At 42.6% G+C, this 27,869-nt stretch overlaps 1 protein-coding gene and 1 pseudogene across 1 annotated transcript in view; one reads left to right on the forward strand and one right to left on the reverse strand.

Moving 5' to 3' along the window:
- Positions 1 to 27,869, forward strand: part of LOC124613713 (papilin) — a 232,959-nt gene that overhangs the window by 186,426 nt on the left and 18,664 nt on the right. The window lies entirely within an intron of this gene.
- LOC124614221 lies at positions 19,157 to 19,274 on the reverse strand (annotated as a pseudogene).

The raw sequence follows: 27,869 nt of genomic DNA on the forward strand, positions 1-27,869 counted from the left end.
TACTGATGAGTCAGTGCTTTGCAAGGGAACCAAAGTTAACGCCATATGTAGTTCAATTTGAAACGTAAAGCTATATTATGTTAAGGTGTTGAACGTGAGCACTATGACAAAACCCTCTTAAGGGCTTCTGAAATAGTTGAACCCGTAAAAAACATGATCGTAATCCACTTTGATTAAGGGCGCCAAAAGATGTAGCTCATTCCACACAGTTGTGTGAAATATAAGGTACTGTAGGACCACATTTTTTATTGTGGTGCAAGTAATATAGATAGGTTGAAAATGCTCAAGGGAATGAAATTAGCTAGCACCTAAATCATTAAATAAAATCTTTATTTCAAAAATAAAAATAGCCTACGCAAAAAAATCATTTCCCTCAAGACTTTCTGTACCATTTTCGTCGAGTATCTGTAATTTTTGAACTTCGGATTTATAAGCATATTTTGTATATTACACCCTGTTTGCTGCAGAAACTCGGTTTGAAATTAATTAACATTCTTTTTTAATCTAGCTCTACCTTTCCTCTGAGTTTCTTAACACAATGGGAAATGATTAGGGATTGCTTCATAACTCCTTATCCTTTGTCTCTTGCTCTGTCTACGTACACCTGAAACTAAACAATGGAGCCGCCTCAGGTCTACATATCCTGTTAAGTGAATGCAGCTACTGAATATCAAAAGCACTCTCCTTTATCCTGGGATGTATAACTGAGAGTTGTATTTGTATTTGGTAATGACGAAAAAAGAGGGACAGAGTCAGTAAAAGCCGGAAACTGCACGCAGCCTGCAATATTTCCCCAGCGATAGCATTAATACATCTACTACATCTACATCTACATTTATACTCCGCAAGCCACCCAACGGTGTGTGGCGGGTGGCACTTTACGTGCCACTGTCATTACCTCCCTTTTCTGTTCCAGTCGCATATGGTTCGCGGGAAGAACGACTATCTGAAAGCCTCCGTGCGCGCTCGAATCTCTCTAATTTTACATTCGTGATCTCCTCGGGAGGTGAAGCAATATATTCGATACCTCATCCAGAAACGCACCCTCTCGAAACCTGGACAGCAAGCTACACCGCGATGCAGAGCGCCTCTCTTGCAGAGTCTGCCACTTGAGTTTGCTAAACATCTCCGTAACGCTATCACGGTTACCAAATAACCCTGTGACGAAACGCGCCGCTCTTCTTTGGATCTTCTCTATCTCCACTGTCAACCCGATCTGGTACGGATCCCACACTGATGAGCAATACTCAAGTATAGGTCGAACGAGTGTTTTGTAAGCCACCTCCTTTGTTGATGGATTACATTTTCTAAGGACTCTCCCAATGAATCTCAACCTGGTACCCGCCTTACCAACAATTAATTTTATATGATCATTCCGCTTCAAATCGTTCCGCACGCATACTCCCAGATATTTTACAGAAGTAACTGCTACCAGTGTTTGTTCCGCTATCATGTAATCATACAATAAAGGATCCTTCTTTCTATGTATTCGCAATACATTACATTTGTCTATGTTAAGGGTCAGTTGTCACTCCCTTCGCCAAGTGCCTATCCGCTGCCGATCTTCCTGCATTTCGCTACAATTTTCTAATGCTGCAACTTCTCTGTATACTACAGCATCATCCGCGAAAAGCCGCATGGAACTTCCGACACTATCTACTAGGTCATTTATATATATTGTGAAAGCAACGGTCCCATAACACTCCCCTGTGGCACGCCAGAGGTTACTTTAACATCTGTAGACGTCTCTCCATTGTTAACAACATGCTGTGTTCTGTTTGCTAAAAACTCTTCAATCCAGCCACACAGCTGGTCTGATATTCCGTAGTGTCATATTAAGAGTGTCATATGTCTTTACTCAATGAGACAACGTGGAGAATGCCAGACTTTAACTTACGACGTTGACGCAACGTCTTACCATTACATTTCTTTCCAATGCCGGGCAGAGGGAGCAAAATTTCTTACGTCGGAAGGATTCGAAATGATCACTTTCGAGTCGAACACCATTGCACGAGCTTGTGTTAGCGACCTCCGGTCTGGAGGAAATCGAAATGAGATGGTAATCAATATAGATGTTAATTCCTTCAGCATGTACATCTGAAGGTGGAATTTCTAGTTCCGAAACCTGTAATGTTCTGTATCGAATATATTAATACAAACCTACCATTGAAAATTTAAAAAAAACAGGCAAATGAATCGGCGCTGCTGGATTTCTGGGTGAGCCGTGTTTGTTATCTCTAAGGGGAGGCGTCACGTTTAATGTTAACAGCTCGTGAACAAGCGTACGTGTCGACGAGCCAGGCGTATCGAAGCCCAACGTGCTATCGAATTAGCCTAACAGCTTTAACGAGTCTGTGGGAGCGTGATTGTGTTGTTTGTTCGATCGGATTAACGCCTTTGCACTTTTATCGAGTTGCTGCAGCGATGTTATCTGCCGCCCTGAGCTGCTGCTGCACAAACCGAGATTCAACGTAATGCAAATGCACGGACAAAACCCGCAAAACGAAGGGCCTTTAATTTTGTAAAAATTTTAAACCAAGCACAGTCTGCATTCGGTGTTGAATAATCTACATCTACCTGAGTACTCGGTAATTCACACTTAAGTGCCTGACAGAGGGTGCATCGAACCTCCTTTAGACATTTCTCTATCGCAGTAATCTGTAGCAACGCGCATCGAAAACGAACATTTAGCATACTTCCGTGCGAGCTCTGATTTCTGTCATATTATTGCTATGATCACATCTCCCTACTTAGGCTGACGTCAACATGATATTTCTGCATTTCGCGCTATGGTCTCGCCTCAGCGAAACAGCCTTTATTTTAATACGCATCGTATCCGTGACACTGTATCGCCTACTCCGTGATAATTCAAAGCGAGTTGCCCCTCTGTGGACTTTTTCGACGTCTTCCGTCAATCCTGTCTGATATGGATCCTATACCGCACAGAAATACTCCAAAAGAGGATGAACAAGCGGAGTGTAGGCGACTTATTATTGCATTTGTTGCATCTTCTAAGTGTTTTGCCAATAAAACGCAGTCTTACGTTCGCCTTACCCACAACACAGTCTAAGTGATCGTTCCAATTTTCTTGGTATTGTAATCCGGAGATATTTAGCTGAACTGACAGACTTTAGCTGTGTGAGATTTGTTGTTTAACCGAAAATTAACATTTATTTTGATACTCATGTGGATGACCTCCGGTTTTTCAGTATTTACTGTCAATTGCCACTCTTCTGAACATAGAGACATCTCGATTAAATCATTCTGTAACGGTTTTGATTCTCTGATTATTTTAATATATGATAAATGACAGTATCATCTCCCAACAGTCGAAGAGAGCTACTCACATTGTCTCCTAAGTTAAAATTCTATTCCTCATTCGTTCGGTATGTTTTCCATTATTTTCCCCGTGTTTCTCACATATTTTTCGCACTTTATTCACGAAATACTATTCCTAACATCTGATGTTTTCATAATAGGAACATGCATTTCACTTCACTCGAGAGAAAATGTAAAATACATATTAGACGATTGCACCTGAAGATGGTCGCACAGGGTCCAATCACGAAAATAATTGTGATTGTAGGCCTTTTTATTAATACTGTCTTCCTCTGAACCTTTCAGCAAGTGTGATAACGAATACAACCCTAAGCAATGAATTAAAATTTTTGCCAAGTTGAGAATTCGAACCCGGATCACCTGCTGTGGCGTGTACTCATTATCATAAGTAAAGCTGAGACTTAATATGTCTCTGGGAGACGTAATTTCATGTGTTCAACAACTGTCATAGTCCAGGTGTTCAGTAAAACTTACTTACTTGCTTACACTGGACACACAAACTACAGCCGGTCCTTGGCCACACTAATTCCAGCCTTCCACACTTCTCGTCAGCTGGACCTCATCTCCCAGACCCAGTATCCGCATGTCTCCCATTGTATTATCCTTCCATTTCGTTCTCGGTCGTCGTAGTGTTCTCGTTTCTTCGGCTTGTCCATCCATCTCTGACTTTATTACCGTGGTCTTCCCTCTCCTCCTTCAGTCACGATGTTAGCTAGTTGTATAATTCTCTGAGTTCTCTGTTTTTCCTTATTCTCGGCTGTTCATTTTCTTTCACTGTCTGATACAGTTTCCCCAATATTTCTATTTTTTTTAGGGTCCATGTCTCGCTTGCGTAGCACACCATTTGTTTGATAGTGGTCTGTTATATTTTTAATTTTGCCTGCCCGGATAGTAATTTAGAGTATATGGTGTTATGTATAGCACCTAGACATCCTACCCCCCCCCCCCTCCCATCCCCTTCTTCCCAGGTTGAATTCTCGTGACGATTTTCTGTTACATAATGTTTTGTCTTCTGTGTTGTTAGGTTCCTCATTGTTAGATGGTTTGGTCCTAATTGAGCTCTTCTTCCTGTTGCTATGAACTTCGTTTTACCTTCCTTTACACTTAGATCTACTTCCTTGTCTTTTTCCATCAGCACAGGTGCCATATTCTCCAGGTCTCCAACGCATTTTCCTGTCACCACAATGCCATCCGCGAAAGCCAGAACGTTTACCTTTTTCCCTATGGTGACTCCTGCACGTTCTTGCGTTACTCTCCTCAGGGTGATGTCGAGTGCCAAATTGAAGAGGATTGATGATATAATATCTCCCAGTCTCACTTCTGTTTTTACCTCACACGTTTCTAGGAACTCCCCCTGTACGTTCACTCTACACATTGATTCCATTACAGATAATTTAGTTGGCTTTATCAGCTTTTCCGGTAACCCACACTCTGCCATTACCCTGCACATCTCCTCTCTCATTAGGCTGTCATATGCTTTGTTGAAGTCTATAAACTTAAAGAAAGTATCCTGATTGTGCTCCCAGTTCTCATCTAGTATTTGCCTTAGTGCATATATTGGGTCGGTTATTGACTTTCTGGACTCCGCCTGCGCTGTGTCTAATATTTCTTCAGGTATGGGTAGAGCTTGTTCAGTATAATTCTTGATGTTGTAGCACGTGCACAGCGGAGATATCCCTCTACAGTCCTGTGTAAACGTTTTTCTTCCCTTCTTGTATGTGGGACATACAACATCAGTTTTCCATTTCTCCCGCATTACTTCTATGCTATACACTTCTTTTATCAATTCGGCTAACAATTTATGTCTTTTGTCCCCCTTGTTTGATGAGCTCTGCTGATATCATGTCTGTGCCTGAGGCCTTCCTACTTTTCAGTATTTTTATTGTCTTCTTCACTCCCTCAGAGTTAGTTCTTCGATTAATGGTTGCACGTTCTGGTTGTTTTCTGCCCTGTTTTCGAGCTCGTAGGTGCCTACTGGGCTGTTCAGCGCTTCCTTGAAGTATCACTTCCGGTTCTCTAGATTCCCCTCATTTGTAGTGATCAGTTTTCTATTCTCAACTTTCATTATCATAGGCCTTGCTCTGTAATCATTTCTATAGCTTCTCATTGTCATGTAAAACTGTTTACTGTTGTTCTGCTCTATTTCTCCTCTGCCTCCTCCATGAATGATCTTTTCTCTAGCCTGATTGTTCTCTTCATTTCTCTCATGGCTCTCCTGTATTTTATTTGGTTTTCACTTCTGTTACTGCGCATTATTGCCTGTCATGCTGTCTTCATGCTTTTCTATCTGTTTCATTGAACCATGGTTTGTGCTTGATATTGCTATTATTGTTATCTCTTAATAGTTCTGTGTTGTATCCTTTATAATTGTTACTGTGGTACATTTTGTATTGGTACCTTCATTTTCTTTCCTACTCATTTCGTTCTCTAATTCTGTGAATCTGTTTCTAATCTTAATCTTAAGCTGTTTAAGCTCCTCCTCATCTTTTAGCCGACGCACCCCTACTCTTTTGGTTTTTTTCCACTGTTGCCCTTAGTCGGTTGTTTTTGTAATGATTGTTTCGTTTTTATTAGCACAAGAGAGTGGTCTGAAAATGTCTCAGTTCCTCTTATTACTGCCTTATTATGTTTTTTCTCCATCAACATATGGTCTACTTGGTTCCTAGGTAGCCCTTCCGGTGAGGTCCGTGTTGCTTTATGCATGCCTCTCTGGGGAAATGATGTACTGACTATTTTCGTGGAGAAGTTGATGAGCCTTAGACCATTATCATTTGATTCAGTGTGCAAGCTGAACATGTCTGATATGTTTGCCATTGTTGTTCTTGTTCTCTTTTGCCATTTGAGTCTCCAGTACAATTTTGATGTCATAGTGGGGTAATATGGAGCAAATCTGGTCTAAGGTGTCGTAGAATTCGTCTTTCATGTCTTCCTGCTTATCCTTGGTTGGGGTGTAGACACTTACTAATGATATGTTCCTGTATTTACCTTTGGTTCTGATGTAGTATATCCTTTCAGTGACGTTATTTTATGATTTATTGCAAATTCTGTCCTAAATATACGGTAACGACGTTTGTTTTCGCTGTATATGATTCCACAATTTTTCTCTCTGTGCTGGCCTTGCCTAGGCCATCCTATCTTCTACAGGCCTGTAATCTCCATCTTGTTCTCTGTTAGTGCTTCATCAAATATCTTTGTCGGTCCTGCAGCGTATAGTGTTCTTACATTCCGATGTTTCTGTTCGCAGTCCTTTATTCATAAGCTTGGGTCGCTCTCCGTAACATCCGTTCCAATCCGAGACTGGGCGTGAGAATATAGGTACCTTCCAGTTGTTGTTTTTTTTTTTTTTTTCTTTTCTTTTTTTTTTTTTTTACTATTGCCGCGCGGGATTAGCCGAGCGGTCTCAGGCGCTGCAGTCCTGGACTGTGCGGCTGGTCCCGGCGGAGGTTCGTGTCCTCCCTCGGGCACGGGTGGTTGTGTCTGTCCTTAGGATAATTTAGGTTATGTAGTGTGTAAGCTTAGGGACTGATGACCTTAGCAGTTAAGTCCCATAAGAGTTCACACACATTTGAACATATCTTTTTTTTTTACAATTTTCAATGGCTGGCTAGTCTAACGATTAACGCTCTCACTCTGTCTGGGCTTGGGACTGGCTGGAATACTATCTTCCTTCCAGGCGTGGAAAAGGAATCTTTTAATTTATCTTAGTTGCATAGTATAACCTTTACCCATACTAATTCATAGGAACTATCTACTTCAACTTCACTACAAGACAAACTACCCTAACTGCAACACACACTCCACCATCAACTATATTCAGTCGATCCATTCTGAACACTGTTTGGTTCGTAGGTAAAATTTTCGCTTATCTCCGGCTTTAGCCAGGTTTCAGTACCTGTAACAATTTAGCGCTTCTAGATTTGGATCTATCCCGACAGAGCTACGACAATTTAAAAGTACCACACCGATATTTGCTAAGTCTATCCTGTTCCTATGTTTGCCCAGCAATCTTTGAGAATGAAGCCCTTCCTGTGCTATCCCGAGACCATCTAACATGTGTGTAACAGCCTCTCACCTATTAGGCAGAAACAAGAATATCACCACCCTTCTTCGGAAGTCGATGTATTCGCAGCCAACATGTTCGCAGAATCGCCTGAGCCTCTGATTCAGTCCCTCCACTCGGCTCTCTACTAAAGAGCCTTTGGAAAATGCTACAGATAATGAGCTTTGCCTTCATCTCTCAAAGAAGATTGACAGTGATTTCCAGTTCTGGCAGCCAACCGAATCCAGAAATGATCGCTTCAGACTGAAAGCTACGCACATCATCTTTACTAACATGTGTCATCACCTGCAGTTGCCTGCTCCCTGTGCTAATCGTGGCATACAGGAGGGCCCATACCACATCTGGGACGACTCTGCCCCAGTATGAACTCGGTGTGTAGTCTGGATTTCTTCCCTCTCATTGGCAAACATATCCCTAAGGGGCCTCATTACGCAGCTAACACCGGATCTTTCAGTTCCAGTGGTCCTACCCTTTGTGAATGGACGGAATCTTGCATGTTGAGAGGCTTCCGCTGAAGCAGTACAAAAGACCTCATGTGGCTCAAGATAATTATCAGTCACAGATAGCAACTGAAACCTTTTTATCAGACAAACTGGGGAGGCCTTTCATTCACTCACCAGAAGGCTTTTTGCTGACTGCCTCAACTTTCAATTACCGTCCGCTGGTTATGGATGAACCGCAGTGCAAGCATTAACCACGGCTGCCACAGTAGTGAACCGATCAGTGGACTCATAGGATGTACTGGACGGCCCTTAGATCCCCACGTCCTGACCCAACAGGGAATCCCATTGGCAACAGACTCAAGCTGCGCGACCGTACAGCCACGAACTCAGCTCATATCCAAACATAGGTTTTTTTTTTTTTTGGTCATCAGTCTACTGACTGGTTTGATGCGGCCCGCCACGACTTCCTTTCCTGTGCTAACCTCTTCATCTCAGAGTATCACTTGCAACCTACGTCCTCAATTATTTGCTTGTCGTATTCCAATCTCTATCTTCCTCTACAGCTTTTGTCCTCTACAGCTCCCTCTAGTACCATGGAAGTCATTTCCCCTAGTCGTAGCAGATGTCCTATCATCCTGTCCCTTCTCCTTATCAGTGTTTTCCACATATTCCTTTCCTCTCCGATTCTGCGTAGAACCTCCTCATTCCTTACCTTATCAGTCCACCTAATTTTCAACATTCGTCTATAGCACCACATCTCAAATGCTTCGATTCTCTTCTGTACCGGTTTTCCCACAGTCCATGTTTCACTACCATACAATGCTGTACTCCAGACGTACATCCTCAGAAATTTCTTACTCAAATTAAGGCCGGTATTTGATTTTAGTAGACTTCTCTTGGCCAGAAATGCCTATTTTGCCATAGCGAGTCTGCTTTTGATGTCCTCCTTGCTCCGTCCGTCATTGGTTATTTTACTGCCTAGGTAGCAGAATTCCTTAACTTCATTGACTTCGTGACCATCAATCCTGATGTTCAGTTTCTCGCTGTTCTCATTTCTGCTACTTCTCATTACCTTCGTCTTTCTCCGATTTATTCTCAAACCATAGTGTGTACTCATTAGACTGTTCATTCCGTTCAGCAGATCATTTAATTCTTCTTCACTTTCACTCAGGATAGCAATGTCATTAGCGAATCGTATCATTGATATCCTTTGACCTTGTATTTTAATTCCACTCCTGAACCTTTCTTTTATTTCCATCATTGCTTCCTCGATGTACAGTTTGAAGAGTAGGGGCGAAAGGCTACAGCCTTGTCTTACACCCTTCTTAATACGAGCACTTCGTTCTTGATCGTCCCCTCTTATTATTCCCTCTTGGTTGTTGTACATATTGTATATGACCCGTCTCTCCCTGTAGCTTACCCCTACTTTTTTCAGAATCTCGAACAGCTTGCACCATTTTATATTGTCGAACGCTTTTTCCAGGTCGACAAATCCTATGAAAGTGTCTTGATTTTCCTTTAGCCTTGCTTCCATTATTAGCCGTAACGTCAGAATTGCCTCTCTCGTCCCTTTACTTTTCCTAAAGCCAAACTGATCGTTACCTAGCGCATTCTCAATTTTCTTTTCCACTCTCCTGTATATTATTCTTGTAAGCAGCTTCGATACATGAGCTGTTAAGCTGATTGTGCGATAATTCTCGCACTTGTCAGCTCTTGCCGTCTTCGGAATTGTGTGGATGATGCTTTTCCGAAAGTCAGATGGTTTGTCGCCAGACTCATATATTCTACACACCAACGTGAATAGTCGTTTTGTTGCCACTTCCCCCAATGATTTTAGAAATTCTGGTGGAATGTTATCTATCCCTTCTGCCTTATTTGACCGTAAGTCCTCCAAAGCTCTTTTAAATTCCGATTCTAATACTGGGTCCCTATCTCTTCTAAATGGACTCCTGTTTCTTCTTCTATCACATCAGACAAATCTTCACCCTCATAGAGGCTTGCAATGTATTCTTTCCACCTATTTGCCCTTTCCTCTGCATTTAACAGTGGAATTCTCGTTGCACTCTTATTGTTACCACCGTTGCTTTTAATGTCACCAAAGGTTGTTTTGACTTTCCTGTATGCTGAGTCTGTCTTTCCGACAATCATATCTTTTTCGATGTTTTCACATTTTTCCTGCAGCCATTTCTTCTTAGCTTCCCTGCACTTCCTATTTATTTCATTCCTCAGCGACTTGTACTTCTTTCTTCCTGATTTCCCGGAACATGTTTGTACTTCCTCCTTTCATCAAACAAGTGAAGTATTTCTTCTGTTACCCATGGTTACTTTGCAGCTACCTTCTTTGTACCTATGTTTTCCTTCCCAACTTCTGTGATGGCCCTTTTTAGAGATGTCCATTCCCATTCAACTGTACTGCCTACTGCGCTATTCCTTATTGCTGTATCTATAGCGTTAGAGAACTTCAAACGAATCTCATCATTCCTTAGTACTTCCGTATCCCACTTCTTTCCGTATTGATTCTTCCTGACTAATGACTTGAACTTCAGCCTACTCTTCATCACTACTATATTGTGATCTGAGTCTATATCTGCTCCTGGGTACGCCTTACAATCCAGTATCTGATTTCGGAATCTCTGACCATGATGTAATGTAATTGAAATCTTCCCGTATCTCCCGGCCTTTTCCAAGTATACCTCCTCCTCCTGTGATTCTTGAACAGGGTATTCGCTATTACTAGCTGAAACTTGTTACAGAACTCAATTAGTCTTTCTCCTCTTTCATTCCTTGTCCCAAGCCCATATTCTCCTGTAACTTTTTCTTCTACTCCTTGCCCTACAACTGCATTCCAGTCGCCCATTACTATTAGGTTTTCGTCCCCCTTTACATACTGCATTACCCTTTCAATATCCCCATACACTTTCTCTATCGGTTCATTTTCAGCTTGCGACGTCGGCATGTATACCTGAACTATCGTTGTCGGTGTTGATCTGCTGTCGATTCTGATTAGAACAACCCAGTCACTGAACTGTTCACCGTAACACACCCTCTGCCCTACCTTCCTATTCATAACGAATCCTACACCTGTTATACCATTTTCTGCTGCTGTTGATATTACACGATACTCATCTGACCAGAAATCCTTATCCTCCTTCCACTTCACTTCACTGACCCCTACTATATCTAGTTTGAGCCTTTGCATTTCCCTTTTCAGATTTTCTAGTTTCCCTACCACGTTCAAGCTTCTGACATTCCACGCCCCGACTCGTAGAACGTTATCCTTTCGCTGATTATTCAATCTTTTTCTCATGGTAACCTCCCCCTTGGTAGTCCCCTCCCGGAGATCCGAATGGGGGACTATTCCGGAATCTTTTGCCAATGGAGAGATCATCATGACACTTCTTCAATTACAGGCCACATGTCCTGTGGATACACGTTACGTGTCTTTAATGCAGTGGTTTCCATTGCCTTCTTCATCCTCATGTCGTTGATCATTGCTGATTCTTCCTCCTTTAGGGGCAATTTCCCACCCCTAGGACAAGAGAGTGCCCTGAACCTCTATCCGCTCCTCCGCCCTCTTTGACAAGGCCGTTCGCAGAATGAGGCTGACTGTTATATCCTAGCCAGTAATGCCACCCGAGCCCGCTGCCAAAAGGTTGGCAGCATCAAAGTCCGGACGCCGTCCGCATAAGCAGCGCCAGCGATACACGAAATCGCCGCAAGTCTGCGCGCGCCACCGCTGGCTTCTGGCTTCTTAAGCGCTGGAGTCGCGAGCGCTAGGACAGTTCTGTATTCGCCGCTCAGTTGTATACTCGCCACCGAATTGTGTACTTGCTAGTCAGTTGTGTGTTCATCGCAGCAGAGTTGGTGTTTGTCGTCAGCCGACGCTGACCTAGCCACTCCGACTCGAACTAGACAGATCTCTGTAGACACGGAGTTCACTAGGGTGTTTCTGTATCTTCTATAATAAAGATAAGTACCGACTTTTATTTAATCAGAGTGTTTGGGTTTTCATCTTTCTGTTCACTGTTCCAGCGGACCGGTCGGCCCGCTATTAAAAGTGTGGCGGTGACTTCGTAAGCCGTTTCTACAGCGAATTGTTTGTCGCTACGAACACCGCCACAAAACTGACTTCTTATGTATAGGTATTACAGTCTCTCAAAAAAGACGCAAACTATACATTACACGTTAGTAAAATTCGAGACTGTGCTAGGTAAACGCAAGAGATTTGAGAATTTCAGCCTCAAAGCACACAGGTAAATCAAAATCAGTCACTTCTAGGTAGAAGATCGTCAAGAAATTCACTAACGATACACTTTGCTTTGCTACATTTCTGCCTTACTGATTTAGACGGTTCAATTGTCGTAGAAATCACTTCGATGATGTCGGTAGAGACATAAATTATCCTTGGCTACATTTTACCATCAAAGGGAGGAGGAGATTTAGCCTGAGAATTTCTGATGCCTAGACTATGTACCAACGCTGTGGACGTAATCTACGTATAATTCAAAATGCTTCTCGGCCAACGTCAAGTAGTAATGTATACAGGATATCATAGACCTTCAATGTGTTTGTCCTCTATAGCAAACGATTTCATTTGCAGTCGATATACTCGTTCTAATAGCTTTGTACGGCAGTAAGGCATTCCAGTGCCATCAGGTGACCAATGTTCGAACTTCCAGGCATGCAAAGCTTGTGAGTGAGGGTGACCGCTTGGCTTTTATAATTGTATACACTTTTTTTATAAATTTTCCGCAAAGGTCTGGCACTTTCTTCCTGTTAAAAGAGATTTCAGTACTATAAAAAGTGGGTATTATCGTAAGGTAGCCGAATTACAGTAGCCATGGCTGCAGTTGACAAAGTGAGCATTGTCATCCTCCCCTTTGGTTTCTTGCAACAGTCCAAGTTTTGCTTGTGTGATGGTCTACGTGTTTGGTCTCCTTTTTTTACAATAGTTTGTTGTTTGTAATTACTTGGATTTATTCCAACAATGATCAGGAATTAAACAAAAAAACTCAGCGTCGAAGAGATTTTAGAAATTCTGGAAAGTAGTAATATAACTGGTACGGAAGATGATAATTTTCTTCAGAGGCTGACGGCCAGGAAGAAATTTCCTAGATAACAAATTACCTCGAGGAAGAAGCTTTAGTTGAAGGTAATCATAACAGCGGCCAACGTCCTCACCGCAGTGGTAACACCAGCTCCCGACAGTCACCGAAGTTAAGTGCTGTTGGTTTTGACTAGTACTTCGATGAGACTACCCAGATCTACCAAGCACTGCTGACAAGCGGGGCGTCCCCAGACTGTGCGGCCAATTGAGGAACTACTTGATTCGTAACTAACGGCTCCAGTCGCGAAAACTGACTCACCCAGTAAATCGGGGTGCTGATCACATGGCCCTCCAAATCCGCATCCAGTGACGCCTGTTGGCTGAGTTTGAAACTTGGGACGTTAGATTTTCGGGAGGCCTGTTCGGACGGAGTTTACCTGAATTTTGGTTTTGATTTTTGATCCTGATTTCTATATAATTTCTAAGAATCATATTTTGGAAGATTATATATCTGTGTCAAATCAAGGAGAGAATGAATCTGTTGAACAAATGTGCTGACTGTTGCTGAATTTTCAAGGAACTGTTTTAACGAAGAACAGCTCACACGTAAGGACGTTTCGTGGTGTTATGGAACCTATGCTTCATCACAAATTAATTTCTCTCATACTACTGAAAAGAGTACATATCAGTTCTCGGGTCTGGACCGTAAATTTACTTTCAAAATCTTTTCATAAAGAGTTTACTTTATTTACTAGCGATCCATCAAGAACATTAACACACTATGTGAGCGTGGAAGTAGTTGCCAAGAAGTAACTGATGGAAACAAATTAAATTTCAACCAATGGAAATTTTATTCATAAAAACATTGTCAAAAACAGATTTAAAATTTATAAGCAGAAAAGCACCGTCAAATATCAAGTTACAATTTAAAAAATGTGAATTTTATTCCTAAAAGCTTTTCAGAACAGATTTAAAATTATAATCAGAGTAGCACACTCGAAATATCAAGTTACAATTATTCAGAGGCAGAATAATTTTTTTTTATTTTTTTTTTTTTTTTTTTTTTTTTTTTTTTTTTTTTTTTTTTTTTTTTTTTTTTTTAGGAGCCTTCGGGCTGAGAAGCTTCCGCTCCCTTTCAACACGGCCGTAGTCACGACCGCTCACAACGACCTCTGAAAAACTACACTGGTGCAAATCTGAAACACACCAGATTACTTTAAACTAAAAATTTTAACAACTCACACGAACACATTAACTATGCACTCCGTAAGAGAAATGGAAATGGTACAAACAGTCACACTAAGAAATTATTTGCCACCAAAAGTGCAATTTGTTTTTAAAAGGGCTCTTACGGTGGAAGGGTGGCAACCTCATAAAAATGACTATTTAAATAAAACCCATGAAATTCAGACTTACATAAAGTGTACAACATGATCTACATTACACATATACCGCCTCGCAAGACGATAGGCAAGATAAAAACATATTTCAGGAATTCGGCCTTTACCTTTATTCTATAAATTCGTTAACACCGAATCCGTCAAACATGACAAAGACAGCTATTAACGTATGACAGACCGACAGACAGACAGACCGACACTAACTGCCTAACAAATGGGGACGAGAGACAAAGGAGCAAGCTGGGGACGAGAGACTGACCAAGAACACAAGTAGAATTTAACAAGCAACTGAAACAACATATCACTAATCAGTCAACTTCTAGTAAACTACTATGCCTGGCGAAGACCTGGCGCAGCACCCCCAAAATGCTCTTCCGAACCGTCCGCTGCCAGCCGCTTCAACGGACGCAGGAAGGCTCGATCTCCCGTCTCACGGCGTCGCAGCTCTCCCCGGCCAGACCGATGTCGTGGTTTGACCCCTGTTGCTCTCGTGTCGGCCGCGAAGCCACTACGCCTCGCTATACGGCGCGTCCACTGGAATCGAGTGGCGACCTCAAATGCGCCAACGCTCCAGGCGGACAAGTCATCGTGTGTCCCAGTGTGCGACCGACTAACGAACAATCCAACCGCCAATGACCGTTGAGCAGACTGGCGGCCTAACGCGCAGACTCAGATGCAGGAACTCAGCCCCGACCGGGCGACCACTAGCTGAGTTCTGTTACTGGCGGAGTGGCAAGACTCTCATTTTCTGGCTTTAAGGTTTGATACAAACGACAGACATACAGCACTCCGACGACAGACTAACACTAACTGCCGCACAAATGCAAACGAGAGCCATACCAGCAACTGGTGACGCGAGACTGACCTAGCCTCACTCCGACTGACCGACCTACTAGACTCGCCGAGACTGACAGACTGCCCTGGCTGGCCAAGTGCCTCCGAATGACTGACTGACTCACTGTCTCCGTGCCGAGCTCATAGCGCCCCTTAAATGCACATGAACAGGCAACTTCTCCCTTTTCCAACAGAGGGAGACACCAAAGCTGCGATTTCCACAGCGGCACCACCGCCAGAAACGGAGGACGACTGCTTCACACTAAGCGCTGAGGCGCGCTCTTCAAAACAGCAAAATTTACCACTGCTTAATGTACTACTACGTTTCTTGATAAACTTTCTGCTGAATGTTTGCTGCTTGCAGAGGTAAAAAGCGAACTTTTATGCATTACAGAAAGATACTGCTAATTTTGCACCTACAAATGTAGAAAAAATAAAATGTTACGTTGGGATTCTATGCTAACTAGAATCTTAGAACTACACACGAGTACAGTTGTAGTGGGATACAAAATTTTGTGTATTTGTCATATTTGAAGCTATGTCAGTGAATAGATTTCTTAAATTAAGAGGAAGTCTACATTTAGCAGATAATAATAAGAAAGATACTCAGAATTCGGACCATCCCTGGGTAGGTCAGCATTTGTTTCACACAATCAAATCCAAGCGTCAAGCCGTTGAAATAGAACCTCATTATATGTGGATAAACAGACAATCCCTCCCAAAGCGAAGGTCAGTGTCAAACAGTTAATGCAATCTAAGCCAAACAGGTGAGTAGTGTAAGTGTCTGTGTATCGTGGGGAAACTGTCACTATGTACGACTTTCTGATCTTTGAAGGAGCTTCCACCACTGTAGTTGAAAAATACAACCAGTTTCGTCTAGGTGACAGTACTGTCATGCAACATTCTGAGAGAGTCATTGTCCATTTTACCAGTTATATTTTAATAGTTATTTCAGTACATACTGACTATTCCAGAGGGAAAAGGGTGTTAACGCTTTTGAGACTGTTAGATTTATTTTTATTTCTCGTTCAGCTACAGGCAAAGCGTGATACACTTACAAACATCAACATAAAAATTTAAATTAACATTAACAATGTTAGAATAAATCCATTTCAGAAACCAATTTTTTAGGCTGATGCAGACTTGAAGATAAATGACCCACGAGGGCTCATGCAGGAGGGTTGGGGGGGGGGGGGGGTATCAGCGATGATGGTGCTGTAATCTCCACAAAGTGGACCTAAAAATCCCAGATGCAAAACTAAAACGCACATGCAGTGAGTCAAAATGCACGCTCCATGTTTCTGCAGTAAGAGGACACAGTTGTTTTCTACAATACCACACACAATAAACGTTCCATAAAAATAGTGTCACCGGCATCATCCCATTTTTGTAAAGATTTTTGTGACTAATTTTCATAACTATTTTGCAAGCACAACAGCTCTAGGGATGGAAAAATAGAAAGAGGAAAATATCACAAAACAATGACAAATTATACCTTATGTCAGAGGGTCCTCTGTGATAGACGATCCCTGATTTGTATCTGGATAGTCCAATTCTTTTCTGCTATATGAAAAAGTTTCTAAAAACAAGTTCTGCTCGGATACTAAATTAAAACTGTGTCATCCCAGACATGAAAAGGAATGACTGAGGGAAGCCTACTGGCAATAGGGGCGGCCACGATACTGGACGTGCTGGACGTCCCTTGGATTTGAGGACTGCATCCACGTAAGCAGCGGTCGTCTGCATCATTCGCACGCCGCTGGCAGTTCGCCACTCTGTATCACGCGGCACTGATTCACGAAGTGACTGGCAACAGCCGCGTGCTCTTGCCACACAGGTAGAGAAACATAGACTCTGCCTATACGGTTTCGATACAACGTAGCGGCACTAATTAGCCCGGAAAGTGTTCAGATGCAATTGCCTTTTAGCGATCGATTTTTTATGTTTTCTGTGGAGAAGGTGTGCGGTGATTGATCGAGTGTTACCACAGTATAACGAAAATTAAAGTAATAACCGTATATTGAATGTTATTGAAAGTCGTTGTTTCAGTTGTTGTACTGTACATTTCTGTGAAATAGCAACTGATCAATTATTTATAGCTTTCACAGTTAGCTTCTAAAATCTCACTTAGACACTGAGACGTATTTTCAGCAGAAGAAATGAAAGATATTTACGTTGAGGAGCGCGAGAACACACTGTGATTAACAAAAAAAGAGAACTTCATAAACTTCAATCCAGCTACACCATAGGCTTTTCTGAATAAAGCGAACAAATGAACTAGTAGGACTCGTTACATAAGAACGGAAAGAGAAAGCACGTGTAAGGTGTAGTGCTTTAAAAAGAGTGGCCATTATTTGAATATATGTCTTTGTAATGTTATTCGAATAGGTAGATTATTCAAACAAATTCATTCGCCAGTAAATTATATGTAAATTAAATAATGAATAACCTATAATTCCACCGTATTTTCTTTGTTGACTTCTTGTACAGAAGTAGTATTTGCTCCCTTGGGTTAGTGCAGTTCCCGTTTGTTTGTCAAGATATATATCTCTGTGGCGTTGTGGCTTAAGTTCCACTCCACAAAACGTAGGCTTAGGGTTTGATCCTTGTTGCTGCTATGATTTTCGATGTTCTTATCGCATTCTTCACCTATAACAATTACAATAATGCCAAGTCAAATTGCACCAAATATCGGAGTACGTGTTGAAATGTAGATCCCCGTATAACTGGCTGTATAAGTCTATACAGAGGTGGCAGGAAGTCAGGGGCACAGTCTCATGCCTAGTAAAGTACTGTAAGGTGAAACCATCTATCGACTTGAACGCAGTTTTGATTTACAGCGTAAGAAATGAAACATAAAAATGTTACAGACGCCTTCAGTTGTTAAGGCTGTAACGCACTAGGCAGCCGCAGTGTCGAGCAGCCAACTCAGTCAGCGTCAGCCGAGGGAGATGCAAGTCGAATATGTTACGCCTTTTTTTCTCATAACATACGTACTTTAACTATAATTATAAAATTATTGTATCGTCGTTTTACTTGCTTTATGCACTGCGAATTAAAAGTTCACTTATATAAGTGTTGGAGCACACGGAAAATGTAGTGATTCATCTACTTTTATGCGATTAGTTTTGTATGAAAACCTTGTTAGTAAAAGTTTACTAATATTGGAAAAAAGCCCCATATCAAACCAGGGAGTAGGATGCCATGGGCCATTGTCAGAAACGAGGAATTTGGCGGGTCTGAAAATTTAATGCGCCCTTATGGAGGAAAGAGTTTAACAAACAATAAAACAAATTTTAAAAATTAGCTGTCTCGCACTAAATATTTTATATAATGAACTTTTGGCATTATCGAAAATAAACGGAGAATTTTTCATCCCCAAATGGGAAATTTGTAGTTGCCATTATAAATGCATGATGTGTCTTACAAAATAATGCGTCAGAAATAGATGACTATAAATTTATTGTAAGTCCCTGCAGAACTGCAATTTCCCCCAGGTCCTAAAAGCTGTCATAGATCATGATGAAATTTATTTTCAGGATGCAGGCAACATCTGGCTGCTTCGACAATCGTTAAAATCTTGTAAAACATTTATGGAATGCTGCCTGACGTTCAAAGTCATCCAGTGTTTTAGGATTAACTCTGAAAAAGCTGGCTTTTGGAATATGGAATAGTTTTTCTAGTCGACATGCGTCTATGGAATTACGTAGAGCTTTGAGATTCAAAAATTTCGGAACAGACGCCGGGTTGGAGTATACAAAAGAGCGCACTTTGCAAATGTGTATCGTGAAAGCGTCAATAGGCGATTTCAATAGTATTCACCTTTCTATAAGCACTCCGTCTTCAGGCCACGAGTGGGCTACCGGGACCATTCGACCGCCGTGTCATCCTCCGGGGAGGATGCGGATAGGAGGGGCATGGGGTCAGCACACCGCTCTCCTGGTCGTTATGATGGTATTCTTGACCGAAGCCGCTACTATTCAGTCGAGAAGCTCCTCAATTGGCATCACGAGGCTGAGAGCACACCGAAAAATGGCAACAGCGCATGGCTGCCCGGATGGTCACCCATCCAAGTGCCGGCCACGCCCGACAGCGCTTAACTTCGGTGATCTCACGGGAACCGGTGTATCCACTGCGGCGAGGCCGTTGCCAATCTCAAATCTTAGTGCAAAGTAAAGTGATAACGTGTACTGGGGCTTGAATTTTTATTAAGTAGGTGGGCACCACGAATTCCTCACCTTTGTCCAACTTTTCATCTTAGAGTAGCACTTGCAACCTGCCGCCTCAATTCTCAATTACTTGGTGGATTTATTCCAATCTCTGTCTTCCTCTACAGTTTCTATCCTCTACAGCGCCATCTATCACAAAGCGAGAAAAGTGGTCCAACTAAAACATTTATATTTCTTTCGTACTACACGAATATGTAATAAAAAATAGGGGTTCCTATTTAGAAAACGCAGTTCATATCCGTTTGACCCATGGCAGCGCCATATAGCGGGCCGACCACATCGCCATCTGGTTTTCCCCTTCAAGCTAGGCAAGTTTTGTTCTTTGTAGCTTTTTCGTTTGACGCTTATTTCGTGAGATATTTGGCCCGGTCACGATCAAAGGACCACCCTGTATACTAACCGTCTTTCCATATAGCTTACCCCTACTTTCCTCAGAATTTCAAAGATTTTGCACCATTTAACACTGTTGAACGCTTTTTCCAGTTCGACAAATTTTATGAATGTGTCATGGTTTTTCTGTGGACCTGCTTCCATTATCAACCACAACGTGAAAACTTCCTCTCTGGTTCCTTTACCTTTCCTAACGCCAAACTGATCGTCATCTAACACATCTTCAATTTTTATTTCCATTCTTCTGTATATTATTATTGTTAGCAACTCGCATGCATGAGCTGTTAAGATGACTGTGCGATAATTCTCTTTTCAATCGGCTCCTGATATCTTCAGAATTGTGTGAGTGGTGTTCATCTGAAAATCTGACGGTAAGTCGCCAGTCTCGTTCATTCTACACATCAACGTGAGTAATGATTTTGTTGCCACTTCCCCCAATGGTTTTAAAAATTCCAATCGTATGTTCTGTCCCCTCTGCGTTATTTGATCTTAGGTCCCCTAAAGCTGTGTTAAATTGTGGCTCTAATACTGGAGCCCCTCTCTTCATTGTTAACTCCTGTTTCTTCTTCCACCATGTCGTCAGACAAGTCTTCCCTCTCGCAGAGGCCTACAATGTACGCTTACCACTTATCCGCTCTTTCGTCTGCATTTAACAGTGGAATTTCCATTGCACTCTTAATGTTACCGCAATTGATTTTAATTTCACCGAATATTGTTTTGAGTTTGGTTCAAATGGTTCAAGTGCCTCTGAGTACTACGGTATTTAACTTCTGAGGTCATCAGTCCCCTAGAACTTAGAACTACTTAAACCTAACTAACCTAAGGACATCACACACATCTATGCCCGAGGCAGGATTCGAACCCGCAACCGTAGTGGTCGCGCGGTTCCAGACTGTAGCGCCTAGAACCGCTCAGCCACAAATGCCGGCTTTGAGTTTGGTCCATGCTGAGTCAGTCCTTGCGGCAATCAATTCTTTTTCGATTTCTTCACATTTTTTTCCTGCAGGCATTTCGCCTTAGCTTCCCTGCACGTCCTATTTATTTCATTCTTAAGTGACTTGTAATGTATACTGCGTTCTAAACACTTCACTGACGGACTTAGGGGACATAAGGAATTCCAACGCACGCAAGTCAATGCTACGACGGTGGTACGCCACCATAATGTGAAGGGAATATAGCTGAATAACATATGCTGCTCATACAGCGAGTTTAGAATCGTACTCCACCTTTAGCACACAACCTGCCAATGGGCTTTTCCACAATAAAGCTACAGCAAGAGACAGGAATTCTACTGTTTTCTGGTGACTGCACGATTCGCGATTCTTTTTCGAGAAGTCGCCACAACTTTCAGGTCCATTGACTTGAAACAGAATCCATAGTCGTACCAAGATCAGACAGCCAGACAACTGACACGATAATCGATATCTGATGAAAGTAAACGCCAAGTGAATCACTAAAAGACAACCAGTAATTACACACATCACTAGCTACACAGAAACGACAGAAAAGCCGGGAAGTAAACTAGTGCATAATGAAGGAGACCCTATATGCTTGCGGAAAGCTACAGACCCCGCTGAAGCTATTTTCCGCCGATGGCGAAACGTTGGATATCAACAAGAAATTCATCCAACCACGGCGTCATAGCCCCGAAGATAACTTTCCACTGTTGAGTCATTTCTCTAAATTTTCCATCTCGATATCAATTTTTATCTGTATCTTTCATTTTGACATCCGTGTGATAATTCACAGGAGTATATGTATTACGGTGTTCTGCAGTGAAGCAATTTCAACCTACTCTTTCTTCCATTGCCAGCCGGAGTGGCCGAGCGGTTCTAGGCGCTACAGTCTGGAACCGCGTGACCGCTACGGTCGCAGGTTAGAATCCTGCCTCGGGCATAGATGTGTTTGATGTCCTTAGGTTAGTTAGCTTTAAGTAGTTCTATGTTCTAGGGGACTGATGACCTTAGAAGTTAAGTCCCGTAGTGCTCAGAGCCATTTGAACCATTTTTTCTTCTTCATTTCGTTATCAGTACTGTATCTGAGGTACTGAATAGTTGATTTCGACCGATTACTGATTTTAAATAAGGTCAAAACTTCCTTAGATTTTTACCTTGAGCAGCATGTTTCATCATCGACGCTTGGCAATACCCAGTTTCCCACATCGTCGAAATAGTTGTGAGGCAGTCATGGGTATAGCGAGTGCCGGAAGCGACTGATTCCGTGGCTGCAATTCACTGTACAAACTGGTGATATTTTTTCAAATGCAATGTTTGCAATGTTCCTTTTCGTCTTTCATGTGGGATCATCAGCAGCGATGTGAAAAAGACCAAGAGTAGCCGTGGCCAGAGTGTACGTACAAAAACGCCGTGTGGTGAATGAGTCAAATAACGAAACATATTGCTCCATAGACTTCCTCCGAAACGTTTATTGGCTGACCCAGGTTATTTCTGGGCACTTGCGCACATATGCTATCATGCTGCGTGAGGCGCGCCAGCCTCACTTTGACCCACAAAAAAGGGTTAAAATAGTATTATCCAGGTAATGATTGATTATTTTCACTGGTGACCAAAACTTAAGGACGAAAGTTAGTTTCACATGATGTATCATTGACAAGCAACACAGCTCGATGGAACTTAGACCATCCATGGCCGATAGATGTGGGCGAGCGGTTCTAGGCACTTCAGTCTGGAAGCGCGCTAACCGCTACGGTCGCAGGTTCGAATCCGGCTTCCGGCATGGATATGTGGAATGTCCTTAGGTTAGTTAGGTTTAAGTAGTTCTAAGTTCTAGGGGACTGATGACTTCAGATGTTAAGTCTCATAGTGCTCAGAGCCATTTGAACCATTTTTGGACCATACATGAAATGAACTGCTGCAGTATAGTAAACTCGGTAAATGAAAAAAGTATGGTATGAGAAGAACAGAAATAATTACACTGAAGTCACTGCGATTAATGATGCCCCTGGACAACACAGAAGGTAGAACACATTCCTTTACGAGGTGCGTGATCACCACGGACGGTATTTCTTGCTCTGCAACGTGCTCTCATCCTAGCCACAAGGTTGACAAGGAACTCTTGTGGTAGGGCGTTCCATTTCTCCTACATCGCGGTTGACAATGGTTGGATGGCCTTTGGAGCATGTAAACGTACCGCAGCGCGTCACCGCAACGCAGCCTACATGTGCTCGATGGGATTTAAGCCAGGGAAGCTGCCAGTTTAGTCCACTGACTGAATATCTTCAAGTTCCAAGAGCTCCTCCACCTGCACCGTCCGACGCAGTCGGGCATTGTCTCCATTAAAATTAATGATCAATGGCCAATCGAAGCCCTGATGTATTGTAGACCTGTTTCTGAGTTATTTACAAAGTTCACAAAATGTCCGACAACTGGCACTTCATCTTATCAGAATAGCAAAAATTAGCATAACAAAGTAAGACAAAGCAAAGATGATGTCCTTTACAGGAAATGGTCAATATGTCCACCATCATTCCTCAACAATAGCTGTAGTCGAGGAATAATGTTGTGAACAGTACTGTAAAGCATGTCCGAAGTTATGGTGAGGCATTGGCGTCGGATGTTGTCTTTCAGCATCCCTAGAGATGTCGGTCGATCACGATACACTTGCGGCTTCAGGTAACGCCAAAGCCAACAACCGCACGGACTGAGGTCTGGGGACCTGGGAGGTCAAGTATGACGAAAGTGGCGGCTGAGCACACGATCATCAGCAAACGACGTGCGCAAGAGATCTTTCACGCGTCTAGCAATATGGGGTGGAGCGCCATCCTGCATAAACATCGTACTTTCCAGCAGGTGTTTATCAGCCAGGATGGGGATGATGCAATTCTTTAACATATCAGCGTACCTCTCACCCGTCATGGTGGCAGTTACAAAACCAGAATCACTCATTTCCTCGAAGAAAAAAGGCCCGATAACGGTAGATGTGGTGAATCCAACCCATACCGTTACTATCTCGTCGTGCAATGGAGTTTCCACGACAGTTCTAGGATTCTGAGTAGCCCAAATTCTGCAGTTGTGGGTGCTGACAGACCCTCGGAGCTTGAAATGAGCTTCGTCGGTCCACAACACGTTACTCAACCAATCGTGACCTTCCGCCATCTTTTGAAACGCCCATACGGCATATGCCCTCCGTTTCACTAAATGCCCTCCGCTTCACTATATCGCCAGGTAACAGTTCATGATGCCGATGGATTTTGTACGGATAGCATCGGAGGGTACGCGTAAGTGCCAACCAAACAGTAGTGTATGGAATGCCAGTGCGACGTGCGACTGCACGAGCGCTGACTTCCCCGTCTATAGACGAACCTGCTACAGTCTCCATTTCTTACTGAATTGTCTCAGTAGCATTACGCCCTGTGCTCGGTCGGCCGCTACGGGGTCTATCGTCTAAACAACCCTTGGCTTCGAACTTCTAAATCACTCTTGCCGCCACTGCATTTGTCAACGGACCTTTACCCGTTCCAATCCCCTTCCTATGGTGATAGGATCGTAACGCTGAACTAGCACATTCCCCATTCTGATAATACAGCGTCACTAAAAGGGCCTTTTCAGGTAACGTCAACATGCTGCGACTGCTGTCGCATCTGATTCTCTCTCTCATTACAGCTCTTTTTATACACGATTGTCATGCGTAGTCACTGACGTTTACCTGTTCAGCGTCATCTGTCGGACATTTTGAGAACTGTTTTTCTTTTGTTCTATAAAACCCCATGTCATTCCAAGCGTGTGTGTCAATTTTTAAGTCTCTATCTACATTATTCCGTGGTTTATTAAGTTTTCAAATTTATACTGACTTTTTGATCACCCGGTGTATTACGTAGGTCCCAGCTCTTCAGTATAATACCTTTAGATGAGACATTTGATCTAGGAATAATTTAAAAATGATGAAATATAGATGAATTTTAGCACATTTCCTAGTTTTTTTAATTTTTTTTTTTTTTTAGTACGTTCACAATTTATTCGCTCGCTTCTTGGGCTACACTGCTGGAGTATTGTTGTGTGACACATAATAATGGAAACAGTTTGCATCGTTAAAGTGTGACCTAATAAACCTTGTGAGATGCTGTGCCCGTTCCTCCCAGAAATTTTTCTCTTTTTCCCGGTAAACTTTGGGGTGTCACTGTTTGGGAGTGGCTTACTTGCTCTATTCAGGAGTCAATCTGCATACTCTCGTGTCTGTGCGATTAACAGATTAAAGAAGTCTTTTTGCTTCTGACTGCCTTACACAAGTAAATATTATACATTGCCAACATCTTGGGATCAACGAGGCAAGCATGACCACTCCTTATCGGCAACTGAGATACTCTAAAAGTACGTTGAACAGACGAGCAGACACTGCAAAGGCGAAATATTAAAAATTAAGTGGACGAGAAGGGATGAAATGGAAAAGTCCGAAATCGAATAGGGATGTAAAGAAATCAGTGGGACAGACATACCGAAAACGCCACACTAGTTGAGGTGGTGGTGGTTAGTGTTTAACGTCCCGTCGACAACGAGGTCATTAGAGACGGAGCGCAAGCTCGGGTTAGGGAAGGATTGGGAAGGAAATCGGCCGTGCCCTTTCAAAGGAACCATCCCGGCATTTGCCTGAAACGATTTAGGGAAATCACGGAAAACCTAAATCAGGATGGCTGGAGACGGGATTGAACCGTCGTCCTCCCGAATGCGAGTCCAGTGTGCTAACCACTGCGCCACCTCGCTCGGTCACTAGTTGAGACATGTCATTAGAGCTCGATTAACACTGAATAGAGTAACAGGCGATTAGGTGTTGAAATGTATTACAATATTTAAAACTGATGGAAACAAACTGAAGACGGCGTTAAAAATCATCACATCACCAAAGTTTGGTAGCCGAGCATGAACACACACACACACACACACACACACACACACACACACACACACACACACACACACACAGAGAGAGAGAGAGAGGGAGAGAGAGAGAGGGAGAGGGGGAGAGAGAGAAAGGTTGGGAGAGAGAGGAAGAGGTAATATACGATGGTCATTCCATGAATCATGGCAACTAAGGTGTAACGTGCTAACATGGGGCATCACTGTAACTTCAGTTAACGTATTCAAACACCCGCGGCAGATAATACCAAAATCAGTCGATAGATTGCGACCGCATCGGAGGATAGCTCTCTACCAATGCCTGGGACATTCAGTCTGAGCGTGACCGTGCTACAGTATGGAGATAAGCAGATTGGAATAGGGAGCATAAGTGAAATAACCTTTCTCACTTTCAGAAGTGCCACTACGTGACATGCAGAACTACGAACAACTGTAGGTGACGGCTCTGTCGAATAACGCAGTCATACTCCATGATAACGCTACAGTCAACACCGCACACACCATCAATAACTGTGTACAACGATGAGGGCTGGAAATTCTCCCCCCTCAACCCTACACCGCGAACTGCAACCCACACGACTTAGACCTTATTCCTCAACTAAAGAAAGAACTGCGTGGGGAGCGTCTTACAAACAAGCTGGATATCCTCACGGTATTTCGGCGACAGGTAGCACACATTGATGCCAATGGCAGAGCCATTAAACGCCTTCCCCATCGTTGTAAAGGCTGTCTGTGTCAACTGGGCGACTATTTTGAGGGACTGGAGTTGATTTTGGTTCATGTTGTTTTCCATTTGTACTCGTGCACAATAAATTTACACGGAGATTAAATGCGTTTATTTCATTTCACCTTCTGCCCCATTTTCACATTCGTATAAACACTTCGTTGCCAGTTCAACATGTATCGTGGAAATCCCACATCGCAGCATTACTTTAAGATATATGATATCTGCCATGTCTTATAGAATGACCCTCGTATGTATGTTGAAAGAAATCAACAAAACATCAATTGCAAATGCAGCCCATTGTCTACGATCCGATGACACATTCTGAAGAATGTTTAAGTTATACATCACTATGCAGGGCCCAGCAACGGACCGAAAACAGTCTTAAAATTCCAGAATGAGATTTTCACTCTGCAGTGGAGTGTGCGCTGATGTGAAACTTCTTGGCTGATTAAAAATGTGTGCCGGACCGAGACTCGAACTCGGGACCTTTGCCTTTCGCGGACAAGTGCTCTACCAACTTTTTTTTTTTTCTTTTTTTTTTTTTTTTTTTTTTTTAACTGTGTGCCCGACCGAGACTCGAACTCGGGACCTTTGCCTTTCGCGGGCAAGTGCTCTACCAACTTTTTTTTTTTTTTTTTTATATATAAGAAAACAAATAAAAACCTCTTGGGTATGAAAATAAAAGACGACGTTCTTCATAAATAACACAATGTCCTTTGAAAACGTAAAACATAAAAGGTAGCTATATTTCCGCAACGGCCTTCTTTTGTATTTGTATGTTTTTTTGGTAACATAAATGAGTGTACAGTCTCACCATCAGCAGCATTTCTTTTTTTATTTTATTTTATTTCTTTTATTTTTTTATTTTTTTATTTTATTTATTTATTTTTTTGGAGCACAAGAGAAAGAAAACAAATCGGCTGCAGATAGAGAGCTACGTGTGAAAGGGATAAACAAGTGTAACGAGAAAAAAAAAACTTAGAAGAGGAGGAGGAAAGAGAACTGAAATAAAATAGGAATACTTTCCGCGCCATGCCCCACTTTGGCGCGCCAGCAGAACAAAATACATTCTATCATTGACCATTGAAGGGGAACGTGGGATCGTCCAGCCTTGGCTGGCACGGTTCGTTGAGATTCCAGCTTTGAGGCGGGTTGGTGAAAATGCTCTGTAAATAGTTCGCGAAAGTGGCCCGATAGTGTCGATGCCGGCGAAGGGTGTGGTGATACACTTGGAGGCGTGTCCAAAAGTCCGCCGGATCGACGATGTCGTCTCGGAAGAGGTAGTCGACAGCCATGCCACTGATCCATGTGATGGCGTGCCACTTAGCCGATGGAAAGTAGGTCGTGTCGGGATATATCATCATAGTGGGAGAAACGTGATGTGGTGGTACTCGGAGGTAGAAAGCCACAATCTTCTGTACGAGGGTCCAGACAGCTGCTGCTGGCCCACACTCAAAACGATGTAAATCTGTATCTTCGACATTGCACTTGAGGCACAGGGGTGAGTCCACCAGTGCGATGCGATGCAGT

The sequence above is a fragment of the Schistocerca americana genome, chromosome 4, assembly GCF_021461395.2.
Source record: "Schistocerca americana isolate TAMUIC-IGC-003095 chromosome 4, iqSchAmer2.1, whole genome shotgun sequence".
Classification (NCBI taxonomy): domain Eukaryota; kingdom Metazoa; phylum Arthropoda; class Insecta; order Orthoptera; family Acrididae; genus Schistocerca; species Schistocerca americana.